At 35.8% G+C, this 11,931-nt stretch overlaps 1 long non-coding RNA gene across 1 annotated transcript; it reads right to left on the bottom strand.

The window, feature by feature from the left end:
* Positions 1–8,198: 8,198 nt before the first annotated feature.
* On the bottom strand, positions 8,199–10,025 carry LOC139710079 (uncharacterized). The gene is made up of 3 exons (XR_011709427.1): positions 9,605–10,025; positions 9,005–9,151; positions 8,199–8,257 (listed from the first exon to the last, which is right to left on the bottom strand). It is a non-coding gene; the product is annotated as an uncharacterized lncRNA (long non-coding RNA).
* Between the last annotated feature and the right edge of the window lie 1,906 nt (positions 10,026–11,931).

Consider the following 11,931-nt stretch of genomic DNA (forward strand, 5'->3'; position numbering starts at 1 on the left):
GGTATTACCCACAAGTGGTTTAAGTCATATTTGTTCTCTCGTTCTCAGTATGTTTACATGAATGGAATACGATCAGAGCAGGCTACAGTTGAATGTGGGATACCACAAGGGTCTGTACTCGGCCCGTTACTGTTTTCAATATACATTAATGATCTCGGTAAAGTAGTACAAAAATCGAAATTATCATTGTATGCTGATGATACTTGTATATATTACAGTTCCAAGAATGTACCTGAAATTAAGTCAAGTCTTGAAAGTGACTTACAAGCTATATCGAAATGGCTTGCTTGCAATAAACTTAAGCTGAATTTAGTAAAATGTGAATTTTTACTAATTGGTACACGAAATCGCCTGAAGAAGGTAGATAAAACGATTACAATATCGTTAGATAGTGATGTGATTAAGAGAGTAAAAACTACAAAATATCTCGGCATTGTTATCGATGAGTATTTGGAATGGGGAGCACATGTTAAACACATGAAGTCCAAGATTGTTAAATGCGTATACCTTTTAAAGAGGATTCGATCGTATATATCTCAGAATGAAGCGCTGATAATATAAAACTTTGATACAATGTCATTTGGATTATTGTGATGGAGTTTGGGGAAACACTGGAAAGGGGCATATTGAACAGTTAAACCTATTACAAAAACGAGCACTTAAGATTGTGCTTGTGGTGAATAAAAGATACTCAACGGAACAACTTTTCCACCAACTGAAGATTGATAGAGTTACAGAGAGGATTAATCAAAGAATGTTATTGTTTATGCACAAAATCTTATACGGTGTGGTCCCAGACTATGTAAGTCGCAGATTTAGTTTTCGAAATCCTCATTATATTACACGGAAGTCAGAATACAGCATCTGTATTCCTCGAGCCAAAACAAACTATGGGAAAAGACGATTAGGATACAGGGGGGCAGTGGCCTGGAATAATCTAACTACTGATCTCAAAAGTATAAGATTCATATCTATTTTTAAGAAAAAAATAAGAAATTGTTTAGAATGACATGACAGATAAGTTATACATATATTTTTTTTTGAAGTATTGCATATAATTTCATATTGATGTTTTAATGGATTTTTAGGTATAAATGGCAAATGTTTTGGATGTTTGGGGGTATATATATCATTTGGGAGGGTGGGACGGTGATACATAGTTTGTTATATTTATGTTCATGCTGTGATTATTGTGTAGATTTGTGTTGTGAAAGTTATCATGTTAAACCTTACTTTTGTGGATGAAGTGCAACAAATGTTGATGTTTTTGTTTGTTTTTACTTAAATCATTTCTTATCGCGTTAATATGATTTGTGTACACTGATTCACGGCCCCATTGAAAAACAGCATATTTGCTGATTGGGCTTGTTATCCGTGGTAAAATAAAATGAATGAAATGAAATGAAATGAAATTCATTTTGTATATAAATGATATAACAAATGCTTCTAATATTTTATCTTTTGTACTTTTTGCTGATGACTCTAATGTTTTTCTTTCTCATTCAGATCCTCATATTTTGGTGGATTTGTTAAATTCTGAATTAAAGAAATTGTTATGTTGGATAAGGTCAAATAAGTTGTCTATAAATCTTCTTAAAACTAAATGTATATCATTTAGTAATACTTTAAATAATCTTCCTAATGATATAAAAATAGATGATATAGTTATAGATGAAGTTACATCAATGAAGTTTTTAGGTTTGGTTATTGACAATAAACTTTCATGGAAGTCACATATTGATAGTATTTGTCACACAATATCTCGAAATATTGGTGTTATTAATAGAGTTGAATATTATTTTCCTATTCCGCCCTTTTAATGTTATATTCAGCTTTGATTTTACCTTATTTGAATTATGGCATCATAGCTTGGGGGAACACACATCCAACATATCTCGACAGACTGTCCCGTCTCCAGAAAAAAGCTCTTCGAATAATTTGTCATGTTTCTTGGAGAGCCCACACCGATGTTTTATTTTCTGAAAACAAAATTGTAAAGATAACTGATATTTATTATTATTGTCTTGGCCAATTTATGTATAAACTTTCTAATAATTTGTTGCCGTCTGTTTTCACAAGCATGTTTGCGAGAAACCGCTCGTTCCATAAATATCCAACTCGTCACTCAGATGAATTCCATCTGCCTTTAACTAGAACAATGTTTACACAATCTATATTTACATTTGCTGGACCTAAATATTGGAACAACCTTTTTAACAGTTTGAGGACATCTCCAAGTTTAAGTTCTTTTAAGAGTAATCTGAAGAAAAATATTTTGAATAGCTATAAGAATTGTTGATTCTTTATTGGTTGCAAAGTGTAAAATCCAACCTTATATTCTATTGAAATTACAGCTAAGCGGCTCCATCCATCTACTACCTCTCGTGTCCTTCTATTTTTTTTGTCTTTTATCTTCACTCCACGCATTAAGCTGCTTTCTCCCCCCCCCCTCTCTCTCTCATACACACACACACACACACTCACACACACACAAACACATACTACTTTGTTTCTCTCCTCTCTTTTCCGGCATGACAGCGACTTAGTGTAGGGATTTGTTCAGGGTTTTTGTTTCGGATAAGTTAGGTTATAAGTCTTTTTGTCTTAGTTTCTTTGTTTCATCCATTTTCAATGCTTATCAGTCTATCGATCATATAATTTCTTGTATTACGTGTGGGGGAATGCAGCCTACAAGCTCAGCTTTTTAGCATTCCTCCCCATTTCCAACATTTTCCTATACCAACAAGTTTTCTGTAAATCTATCCTTTACTTTGTAATGATGAAATTTATGCACTGTATTCAATTTTTGTAATATATTTATATGTTTTTGTTGGAAATGAAAAATAAATGAATGAATGAATGAATTGTTGAAGATACGAGTGGGACATTTTTACAGTTATGCTTCAATTTTTCGGCAATATGATGTAACTTTATATATATATGTACTCTCTAAAAAAGAAAGAGTGAATTTTCACTCGATTTTCACTCCCCTTAGTAGTGACGTCAAGGATCACTAGAAGTGGAGTGAATTTCGAGTGAACAGAAATTTCACTCCAAAAGAGAGTGAAAAAAGACGGAAATTTTTTTGGTGGGATGTTCACTCCTTTCTCACTCTAAATTCACTCCTGTCGTATTTCACTCTTTTGTCAGTCGTTTTTCACTCCGGAGTGAAAAAAGACGGAAATATTTCTGGTTGGATATTCACTCCTTTTTCACTCCAGGAGTGAAAAAAGACGGAAATATTTCTGCTTGGATATTCACTCCTTTCTCACTCTCAATTCACTCCTATTGTATTTCCCTCTTCTTTTGTTACTCCGGAGGTTTTTCACTCCTTTTTCATTCTTTTTTCAATCCCAAGCGGAATTACACTCTACATGAGCACACATCTCTATCACAGCACTCAGTGCACTAGTTATTCAACCCTGGAAGAAAAAGTGACAATATGGTGATGGATTTGGGAATAATGTAGGTGGTCTGGAGCCATTTCTGGATAATGAATACCAATCAAACTAATACAAACAAAAACAAAAAGTAACGTTCATAATATAGATATTTGTTAATATTAATGCATGTATTTTGAAGCAAACCATCCACCACTGGTAGCCCAGTGCATTGCCAACTTTGTGTTCCAGTTTTGAAAGTCATTCCTACCCGAGCTGGATCAATACATGAAACTGAATAAATATAAGCTAGTAATCCAAATGGCTGTAGTTTCATTCTTTCTTATTAATTTATTCTTTCTTTAAGTAGCATTGAGGGGGATATAAGAAGATAATGTACTAAATGCTACGCATGTTATGCTTTTTTTATGAGCTGATTCTCTATATTTCATAAATGTGTGATGTCCACTGGATCACCTGAAAAAAAGAAAGGAATATACCTCTTGAAATATCTACATTTCAACTACAGAGCAGTACACCATTACAAACAGTCTTCATGTGCTGAGTATCTGGTTTTCCATGAATTATGTGGCCAATAATAATTTTACATATTTTTATCTTTTAAGAACAACTGTCACCATAATCATCACAAAGTCCCTGTAAATATGCTATTCTAGCTGTCATTCCCAAAGCTCTACAAATGAAGAGTTTGTTTGCAAAAACTGATAAGTCCATATGTGCCAAATGGAGATATTTGTGATTTAAGGTCAAGAAAAATGTAGAGAATAATAAGAAAATGTTTGCTTCTTTTGATCATAACTTCAAAAATGTACCTTTATATGTAGTGACCAATATATCATTTAAAATGTATTATTTTGTACTTTATGACAGAGACTGTACTTCAAAATCTCAAAAAATCAGTTTTTGTGAACAAACTCTTGAAATATTAACATCACACATTCCCTGAAAATATGCCAAATTCATAAAGTTTGTGTAAAAGTGACAAATTTTACAAGTACCCTTCCTGAACATGTTTAATTTTCGACTACAAGTGAATATGGCATGTTCAATGATAAGCTACAAAAGACTTGCAAAGTATAGTCACCATTATCTATATTATGCTCTACAAGTACATTGTACAAATACCTAAACATACTCGATCAGAGAAGCATGGTCTTGACTTTAAGTCTTTAGGTGGGGTATTTATGTAGATGATAGAGCCAGAGGGGGGCCTCCCTGGAACCCCCCCCCCCCCGACCTCGGCCATCAACTGTGCGATCATTACAAAATCCACACACAAATTGCCTGTGACACAATTTATAAAAAGGTAATATTGATTTTCAAAAAAAAAGTCACTTGGCTAAATTATGCTAATTTGAGCATGAATCAGACCATTTGCTGTAAAGTTCCAAAAAGGCACATTTTTTTTGGTGTAAATATTCTTTTTAGTGTCCATAGCAAATGTAAGAGAAAAAAAAATGTGCCATCAAAAAATTCTGAAGTATCTATTTTTTCTATTTACTCATGTATTTCTCTGTTTTTTACTTTTTGATTTTCGCTGCCTTTTCAATGAAATTTGTCAGCGACACGTTCAGCATGAAAATATTTATGTTATTGATTACAATCAATAACCCCCCAAAATAATCATACCTTCATGAAATTTGGCATGGAATGTCAAAGGGGGAGGAGGGCTCGTAGCCCCCCCCCCCCCCCCCTCAACCGGGCCTACTATTTATGGAAAAAGAATTGCAATCAATACAGTTGACACAACATGCATCATATCATTGATCTTCTTCACTTACATAAGGCATCATTGTACAATATTGAACACTTGTAATCCTTCTGAGTTTTGCCAGATGTAGCAACAACTAATGCATGCAAACTGAATTTCTTATAGAGTGATTTCATGTGACGTCATGTTGGCCACCATAATGGTGGCTTCCATAGCAAAGGCGATCAATATTCACTCATGCATGCCTCTCTAACAAAGGTGTTCTTTCGCTTTAGGTTTCCCTGAAGTAAACATTGCTGCAGCTTTTGTATGCAGGCTTGATTTCTTGTCGGTTTAGGCAATTGACTTCATTATGGTGGGCAATTGTGACATCACTGCAAACACTCTATAGAGTAATTCCGTGAAGTTGGGGCACAAAGTGTTACATTTTAGCATAACTCAATACTAATTATGCTATACATATATTGTTTATAGGCTTTACATTTGTATTGAGACTATACATTTTCCTGGAAATTTTGTGCCATTCAGACTCAATTTTGATGAAGTTATTAAAACGATATGTAACGGTGTCCTGTAGCATCGTGACGCGTCCATGTAGCATCGTGATAGTTAAAATCTGATCCTAAAAGACAAATTAATGCAATTAGCTTGACCAAAATTTGATATATGCATAATTACTAGATTAGTCAGACAGCTAAATATCTTAACCCTCCTTTCCACCGTTTTACTTTTACAAGAAAATTACACAATGTGTCACTATGCTAAGCGGTGGCCACCAAATGTTGCAAAAAAGGACATCGCATAGCATCATGATACATTTTGTGATTTTCTTTTAAAATTCAAACTGTGTACAGCAAATTTGAGATATTTAGCTATCTCATTCATATCTTGTAAATGCATATTGCATCAAATTTTGGTCAAGCTAATTGCCATTATTTGTCTCTTAGGACCAAATTTTAAAATATCACGATGCTACAGGACACTGTTTCATATTGTTTAATAACTTCATCAAAATCGAGTCTGAATGGCACAAAATTTCCAGGAAAATGTGTGGCCTCAATGCAAATGCAAAGCCTACAAACAAAAAATGTATAGCATAATTAATATTGAGTTATGCTGAAATGTATTTTTTAGATATCATGATGCTACATGGACACTGCCCCAACTTCATGGAATTACCCACATCAAAATATGATTGTCAGTTGCAGGTTATCTTAATAATTTGTTACGAGGTCAAGGGAAGAATTATCCATAAGTTTGACTTGGCACATTAGTGAACTAATCTATTTGGCTCCATCTGCTCCAATGCCATATATTTATCAATGATGGGCTGCAGATGTTTTGTGGAAAAAGAAGTTGAACCAGTTGAGCTTCTACCCTCAAGTTTTTCAAAGTACAGTACATCAATTACATAGAGGTGAAAATGTACAAAATAACTCTGGGTCCCGTAACCCTAGGGATCAATGATTCCCATCAATTTTGTTTATTTTTTTTCCCCTACTCCAAAGAAGATGGATGCAATAAATTTGAGCACATGCATATTGTGCTGCATCAATGTTAATCAAAGGGGTGACAAGTGTATGTGGTAACTTAATCACAACATGGAGACATGATCTTCATCCCAAGAGCATGGATGACCATTGGAAGATTCTACTATTTAGCTGCTATTTGTAGCATCCCCCCTCCCAAAAAAAAAAAAATTAATTAATAAGATCGAAAAAATTACATGCAAGTGTCTGTCAACAGTTAACTTCTCTCTTGAATATGAGACCATAAAAAGATTTTATTCAAGCAAGTCAGAATTGCCTGGAGAGAAGGGGGTGCTTAATCATGAGCGCAGCCAGGTTCGTATCATGCGGAATGCCAAGCCAAACATTCTTTGATATGCTTGGAACACCTCACAGATGAATGTATTGATTAACATGTGGCCATGAAGAGGAGATTTTTTCTTGACAATATAAGTCAAAACTATTTTCAGTTACTAGTACAACAATCAACAATTTAAAGCATTAAGAAACTCTTTTCATCGGCGAGTCCTGTTCTACTTTTTATGTTGAAGTGCTGCAGTACATCCTGGTAACAGCTTCATGCTAAACTACCGCTGAGCCTGATGAGGCTGACTCTTCAACTAGAATGTAAGTTCCAACGTCAGAGGAGCATATACTGTATCTCAAAAGAGGAAAAAGAGCAAGGGTATTTAGACCTATACACCGATGGTAGCTGTCTCTTCTCATTGGGCTTCTAATCTTACGTTGGAATGGTGCTCGGTCAGGGGCTTGGTGGGAGCTGCAACTACTCTCTCTCTCTCTCTCTCTCTGCCTGAGGTGATGAGTGGTGTCATAGCTCCTCAAGGTCTTCAAACGATACTCAATGAATCCATGATCCTTGCCATACAGGTATACTCCTGAAATATAAGAATGCATTGTAAGTCAAAGTTTTTTCTTGAGTCTCAACAAATTTGACTTTGGCACAGAGTTGACTATAACTGATGAAGATCTGGTAGCAGTAGAAATACATGTAGTGGCACTCTTATGGAAGAAAACGAGAACAGGTTTATCATAAATGAACGGCACAACTGGCATGTTGGAGGTTATCAAGTTACATTACGTTACGTTAAAGTTATCGTTCATTGAACCTAAGTCATGGAATCAGGCCAATCTGCACACAAACTTTTTAGACATCTATGAGAAGGTACATCAAAGATTATAAAAAGTCCCCACATTGCCTGTATATTTGCACAATGATTTAATTAAGAAATAGATGCAATTTCCCTGTAAAGGCCATTTTTTTTTTTTTTTTTTTTTGGGGGGGGGGGGGGGGGGGGGTCATGCCCATGACCTGAAAACCTTTGGGTCCTTGCCCCCTAACTAAACAAGGATGATCAACTCCTAGTTTGGCTGCTTAATTCTGTCCACTAGCTCTGGAGAAAAGTTGAAAATATTGAAGTTTTTGCAAGCTAGATGAATAAGATACCATGTATGTCACTTAAGCTTTCTGCTAAAAAGGGCTAAAAAAAGTTGTAGATCACATAAACTTATGAGTATAAACTTACATGTCCTTTTGCACCTCGTGTGGCGTCTCACAAAGTGGGGTACTGCATTGCAACTGCCTTGGCTACAACGTCTTTTGCTCACTACTTGGGTATCTGAATTTAAAAAGAAAGCAAGAAGAATGTTAATCATATTATACGACGCAAATATATAACATCAAAAATTTGGCCCTCATCTTAATCTTTTAAGGGGCTGAACTATTTTTATGTTTTTTTCTTGGCATTAATTTCTATTGCTATTCAGTACCACTGTTTCAAGTACATTTATTGCTACTTGAGCCAGATATCAGTTAATACATATGAAAATTTCATGCATATAGGTTAAGTGTGAATGTGCACAGTTAGTAGAAAAACTTATACAAGATGTGATTATCCATTGAACTTCATGGCACATCAACTCCAACTTTTTTATTCATCATTGTGATGATCATATCATAAGTATTAGGACTATTACCAAATCAATATACATGTGGCCTGATGGGGCTACCAAGAAAATAAGTCAGCGTGGAGTCTTGTACGTTAACTCTGTTTACATGTTTCATACAAGTATATCAGTCTTTATTTTTAAATCTATAACCATCACTTCATTAACACTGTTATACTTACCGGTCCCTTCTACTTTCTTTCTTTCTTTCTTTTTTTTTTTTTTTTTTTGGGGGGGGGGGGGCAAATTTTAGTCTGTTGTTCTCTATACTTGAGAAGACAATTAAAAAAAAATGAACAGGCAAATTACATTGTTATATATTGGATGGAAATGTAGTACAAGACATGACAATGGGAAACTGGTATTCCAGACCAATTTTCAATAATTATAATAATAATATCTTAAATAATTGAACTTACGCTGTACAGTTTTCTGCTTCCATTTTCAACAATAAATATGCTACAATGATCTGGATGTGCAGATGTCTCCTCGGAACAGTCAGAACTCCTTCCCTCAGCTTTTGAAGTATCTCCTCCCCCTTGAAGTGATGTGTGTGTGTTGAATTCCTGGGCAAATAAGTAAAATTTAATGGTTTTATGAATCATACAAATGGCATGAGGATAGTAGGTCCCTCTAGTTTACATTATAAACTTGAAGTGCAAAATCATTCAACATACATATTTGACATAAGCAACAGCTCTACTTACACAACTCAAGACTGACCATAACATGGTTTTCACTTCTGTCGATACGGCAAGTACCCAGTACACATTTTTTCTTAAATACAAGTACTAACCTGTCAAGAAATCCATTTTCAGAGGGAAGGACAGCTCCAAAACTGCTCCATGGAAGTATCTTGAAAATCATTTCTTCAAACAAAATAAAACCAACCAAGCATTCAGTCTCTTAATGTAGCCTCTTATGTAATTACTGAGACTCTAGAATGTAAAATAAATGTCAATCAATTTCAAACTAGTCTCCCTTCATTAATCATCGTGAAAAACAACAGAATAGCTTACAGCAGGGTTAATGCAATGGAAGTCCATATCTCAGAGGCTCCTTCGCTGATGTTGGCCCGGTGTTTCCAGCATTCGTCAACCCTGAATTCAATGGCTAGTCGTTGACCACATCTGGTACTTTGCAATCTGGTGATCTGCACCCTCTTCGTGTGACAGAGACTGTACAGCTATCAATATCCGTCTTTGTGCTCCAAATGATGACCCCTACACCGAGTTCCTTTAAATCACCACCACTCCCAAAGAGCTGTCATGTATCTAAAGCTGGAGGAAAGTATGAAAACACAAGGTTCAGAAATGGATTTAGAACTCGATCATTTCCACAAGACAATATGCAGTTGTTTTGTCCACACAAATACTAAGTGAGCACCAATACAAAAGCTAGTAGACCTAATTACTTTTTTAGCTACATCAGCATATTTAACGTTGAAAGACCCAAAGATGATCTCTGCCAAATTTCAATACCTAATAAGGTCACCTGTAACTTTCATAAAAAAACAATGTTGAAACATAGTACCCGTCATCGTCTACTACAAGGGGGATCGATCTCCATGACGTGTGATGAGCACGCTGATCTTCAGCTAGAAGTGTGATATGTCACAGTGGACCAACACTTAACACGAACAGTACACGCATCGTACTTCTTACCTAGTAGTAGAACCACGTCTACAGTAGTAGATGATCACCACACATGAAGTGGGAGTGTACGTGGTACTAGTATATTCTCCCAGCTGTTTGGATACTCGAATGTAGTGGCAAATAAAAGTCCTTTTTACTACATACAGTGTATATAATGAACAATAATCATAAATCACCAAATTTCACCATTTTTCATTACCGTACTGATCGAGATCACCATCTCATCTGGCAACACAGTGTCAGTGATTCGGCTGTCAACTCAACAATAGCAATGTAGAGTACATGTCTAGCGCTAGGCGCTTGCTTTAGCACAGCTTAGTAACAGTTATAGTATTTATAAGTTCTATCTTTATTTACACTCGACTACATTAATCTCTGTGTGATGAGTATGCTTGTACAATGTCAATTCAATGACTATAACGACCAACGTTTCACTCATCGCTCTTTTTTTTTTTGAAATCAGAACTCAAATTAACTGGTCTATTTTGTTTGAAAATTAGTTTCTAAAAAAGTTAAAGACTTTACATAGTCCGCGAATAGTTCAAGCCCTAGATCCCAACGTGTACAATTAAAGACTCAACGTATTATTACATCCCAACACCCACCAGTTGAGTTTCGGCCTCGGATTCTACAACTAGCTGTTCGTAAGGTGTTCTTCGACCAGCCCCATAGCTAACTGTGTAAGGAAAGCCCCGGGCCCAGGGTTATTCGTAAGGCAACTTACACGTTCGTTTACGGAGAGGTATAACGTTAGACTAGCCCGTAATACTGGAAAAACTCAACAAGTTATAATTAGATCGGTCTTTTATGGTTTGCTTACCTTCAAAAATGTGAATGATATCTCCGCCCCACTCAATTTGAAGACAGAAATTTTCTCACGTCCATCACGACATCCAGCTAGGCTCTGATTCTCACGAATACCACACGCACGTAAATCTGTGATCCTATGCATAATACACGCACAGCTAGCACACACACAGCATGCACGCAATTGCACACAGTCCACGCACAGGCGACGCGTCGCTCTTCAGGTAAACCATGCCCGCGCCCAAGCCAGGGGAAATTGCGGCTGGTGATTGGCTTAGAGTAAACACATGACAAGGGAATTCTCAATTCCTATTGGCCTAGCCAAATGCGTTTAATTATGTATTCACTCGGAATTCACTCGGCTTAATTTTCACTCGGAATTCACTCGGCGAATAGGTTTCACACAAATTTCACTCGTTACAAGAGTGAAATTCACTCGACAACGAGTGAAAGTCACTCTTAATCGAGTGAAATTTTGTTCACTCCTTGCGAGGAGTGAATTATTCACTCGAAATTTTTTAGAGAGTATATATATATATATATATATATATATATATATAATCTATTACAAACACGCACGAGGGGACGGACAAATCACAGGTTACGCGCTGTGAAAAAAAAACTGACTAAAAAAACAAACGACAACATGGAAGGTAATAGTTGATAATCCAGTACTTACAAATATCATAATCGCGCAGAGTGCTTTTGAAATTACCCTTATCGATATCCACTATGGATGCAACCATTTCCAACGACGTAATCAGAATATGCGACAAGTTTCATAAGAATACGAGGCGAGACTCGCCATAAATACAAGACAAGTTTCAACACCAAATACCAACATGCCATAATTTAATTTTAGTTTATTGATAGCCGGAAAGGGA

Source organism: Diadema antillarum, unplaced genomic scaffold, assembly GCF_040938485.1.
Source record: "Diadema antillarum isolate AM-2024a unplaced genomic scaffold, OU_Dant_1.0 scf00000038, whole genome shotgun sequence".
NCBI classification, from domain to species: domain Eukaryota; kingdom Metazoa; phylum Echinodermata; class Echinoidea; order Diadematoida; family Diadematidae; genus Diadema; species Diadema antillarum.